Here is a 4220-nt window from a genome sequence, read left to right as displayed (position 1 = left end):
AAAAAAAAGAAAAAAAAAGAAAAAAGTCTGAACTGAACTAGTTTCTCCCTTTGAAGAGTTTCTTAATCTCTGAGTCTGTTTTTAACTCTAAACTTCAAGCAGAATTTTGACCTTTCCCATAGAATATCCCCAGACAAATCACAGAATCTAACTTTCTTTTTCTCCTTTGCAGTAATAGCAGGAAAGAATCCAAGTTTCAAAGAAAACCTGTGGTCATTAGTGTTAATTAGCAATCTGAAGGAATCTGGAATCACCTGGGAAATGAGCCCTGTGGAATACTTTGAGGAGGTTGTCTTGATTGCACTAACTGAGGCAGAAACATCTTCCCATGGTGGGTGGCAGAGAAAGGGAGCAGAGCAGTCATCACACCGCTTTCTGTTCCTGACTGTGAATGTGATGTAAACAATGTTGTCAAATTTTGCCCACCTTCGTTCACAATGTGATAGACCTTACCCTTGAGCGCTGAATAAACCCTTTCCCTTTAAGCTGCTTCTGTCTGAATGCTTTTCACAATTAAAAGAAAAGAATCTAAGGCATTATGAATTTCACTGGCAGTGAAACTTTATTTCTCCTATGCCATTCATTATATCTCATTTGTTAACAGATCTCACTAACGGTATAAATTGAAGATGCTTGGAGAGTGTGGAACTTTTGAAAAATGAATTCTTTTAAGTGTAATCATGTCACAAATAAGATATTGGATATAGTTATAAAAAGACAAAAAATCGGCTAGTGAGATCCCTTGGTGGACAGAGCACTTGTCATACAGGAGTAAGGAACAGAATTCATAACTTCAATATCACATAAATGTCAGTAGGTCTTCTATCCCTATCACCTGGAAGACAGCAACAGTAGGAGCCCAGAGGATGATGGGTGAGCTCTTGGTTCAACTGAGAGATCCTACCTTTGTATCTAAAATTAAATAAAATCAAGGAAGATATCTAACCTCAATTTTAACTTCCACATCTTGGTGTGCATGTACCCACACAATATAATCATTAAAACACACATCCATATGTTACATACACATACTTGCAAACACAAAAGAAAAATAGTGTCTATTTGAAATCCAATTTAACTAAGCACTCTATATTTTTCTCCTTTTTTTGAAAACTGTGTCAGATTTATTTTAAAAATGCTGCTTGTTTTTTTTGTTTGTTTGTTTGTTTGTTTTTTCGAGACAGGGTTTCTCTGTGGCTTTGGAGCCTGTCCTGGAACTAGCTCTGTAGACCAGGCTGGTCTCGAACTCACAGAGATCCACCTGCCTCTGCCTCCCGAATGCTGGGTTTAAAGGCGTGCGCCACCATCGGCCGGCTTGCTGCTTGTTTTTTAAAGTGAGATATACATATATACATATAGAATATCTACACAATTTACAATTCTACACACGTAGAATTAAAGGCATAAACTATATGGTAGGAAAAGTAAACTCAGTAAGAATGAGTCTAGATTATATAAAGTGAAAACTCCACTTACTGAAATCTACCAAGTAGGGCATTCTGCCTTCCTCTGAAAAGGAAATAGTTCAAGATGTTAACCAAACCAGAACATTTTAAATTGACCTTTCAAAAATAATTGATCATGGAAACTGATTTTATTTTCCCTGAGTCCATGTGCTGCTTCAGCCAAATTATGTTATTTGATGTCTGACTGATTTTTTCACAGGGGAGAACGAGAGGGTTTGATAGCAGAATGTGTGTGCCAAGCATTCAACAACAGGGAAGCAGCTCTGCCAAGGAAATAGCATTTCTCACAGTCCTGTAGCACTTGGACTAATTTTCTACAAAATAGCTCAATTTCCAAAGCTTATATGCATGTTTAGCAATAATAAACAGGAATTACACCATCAATCTTCAGGTAAATAATTAAGTTATTCGAAAAACTTGTTGGGAATCGATATACAGAAAATCTTTTTATTCCCAAGCAACCACCTTGGAGGGGAGAGGGAGAAGTTAAATAGCCTTAGAAGGCACTGCCCTTGAAGACAAGGAGGAAATCACATGAATGCTGTATTTCTTGGGTGTGTTCACACAGCCTCAATAAAATGCTTTACTCAAGTTATTTTGGCAGCATTCATACTACACCAAAACACAAGTGTAGGCCCAAGTAAGTGGGTAGTTTTGGAATAGTTTATTGGAGTCAAAAAATGTATTATATGGAGACCATAGAAATGGAAAACTATTGACACACTATGTTTCCTGAGAGCTCAATGTATACGTGTGTGTGTGTGTGTATACGTGTGTATATAATATTACAAATTCTACTTTCCATGAAAACTCTTCTTAGGTTTTACAAAACATTTGAGTTGTGAGTCCCAACTATGAATCAATGAACATGTAGACATTGAATTCCACACAAAGTAAGAGAAGTCTAAATTAAAAAAAAATTAGAAGGGGTGTCAGTTTGGTGGAGGGGGTGGTGGAGAACTGGGAGAAGTTACTTAAGGAGAAAACGTAATCTCAACACATTATTTGAAAAAACTTATTTTCAATTTAAAACATTTAAAAGTGAATACACATGCTAGTTCACACATACACACAGAGAGACAGACACACATACACATAACAATTATCCAAGCCAAAACTTCATGGAAATAATCAAGATTGAGGTTAGGTGTCACCAGACACGGGCTGAGGTAGCAGGAGCCAAAGGCATAATTACTCACTAGCTTTAGAGTGTGAAAAGAAACATGGGCAAGCAGAGATGAGGTGAAGAGTGTCAGTGAGAAGTATCTGATATTTGCAAGGAAAGAGGCAGACTCACAAAGAATTTAAGAGAGAGCAGAGGAGGAAGCAGAAAGCAAAGAACAAGTCCCATGCTCTCCCGAGGGCCTGGTCTTCTATCTGGGATTACTAGTTTCTTCTCCGCTCCTATGAAGCAAAGCTACTTAAAGCATAAAGACAACACTGGCTGTACCTTTTGTTAATAGTTGAGCCAGGATTTATGTTTCTGAAATATATTTGGCTCTGTTCTCTCATCTCACAACCACAGATCCTTCACACGCCAGTGAAAGACTAGACTCCCCGAAGCAAGGCAGAACATTAACCTTAATTTTTTGATTTTTGGAGACTAAAGGGAAAAAAAATCTTGGGAATGTGTAAACAGAAATTCCCAGAAAATAAATAAATAAAATGAAAACTGTTTTTGGCAGTAGAGTTAGAAGGTTGCAGATAAAGAAGCAAATCACCTTGATCTATTACTTGTTCTTAATATTTATGTATTTTCCACGTCTGTGTTTAAGCAAACATCCTGATTCTTTAGGTAAGTTCTTTTGGAATATATGAATAAGCAAAAATCTTCCTTCCATCAAGCCAAATGCTCAGAATGACATCGAATAGTTTCTAAAACCTATAGCAGAAAATTCTGTCTTGGTCTAACCCACCTACCTGATGTCCACAACTCTATATTTTTAAAAAGTACCCTTATTTACAATTTTCTTTTGTTTATTGTTATTACAAAACTTTGGGGAAATGTTTTTTATGCCATAGCATGCTATGTGGAGTAACTTGAATCCATATTATTGAAACATGGACATTAAGATTTTGCTACTAAGTAAACTATCATTTATTACTTGAGATGTAAGAATTTTACTTTGGTAAACAAATGGATGAACCTTTTTTTTGCATGTCAATCTAGGAAGTTCTTTGTGTCTAAGACATTATAATCATGATAGCAATTGGTCACTAATAACTAATGACAGGAACTAACTTCAAGACAGATCAAATCAGTAGGTGCCTTCATTTCCAGTATTGTTTATTTCAAAGTCACTTTACATATATAATTTTCTTTAGAAAAGTTATGATCAAGAGGAAAAAACTGTCTGTAATTCTGCTCATTGGAATGCTCATACTTTTCACAGCCATCTTCTTTGGAGCTGAGATCTATTTTCCTCACCTGTGAAATGGGAAGCTTATATTTCAGTGTTAGGAGATTTGAAGAGGCACTATGATGTGGGAGTCCCCTCTGTATTCTGTGAATATGTTTTATTACCATTGGTTAATAAAGAAACTGTTTTGACCTATCACAAGGCAGAATATTGCAGGGAAGGCAATCCAAGCAGAGATAGCTGAAGAAAGAAGATGGAGTCGGGCAGATGGGCAGCCCAAGGAAAAAGATGCCAGAACCTTATGGGTAAGTCATAGCCTTGTGGAAATACACAGATTATTATAGATTGGGTCAGTTTAAGATGGAAGTGCTAACTAGGAATACTCCTGAGCCGT

This window comes from Microtus ochrogaster, chromosome 2 (assembly GCF_000317375.1).
Source record: "Microtus ochrogaster isolate Prairie Vole_2 chromosome 2, MicOch1.0, whole genome shotgun sequence".
Lineage (NCBI taxonomy): Eukaryota > Metazoa > Chordata > Mammalia > Rodentia > Cricetidae > Microtus > Microtus ochrogaster.
The sequence above is the reverse complement of the archived record's forward strand: the minus strand, read 5'-3'. Positions refer to the sequence as shown.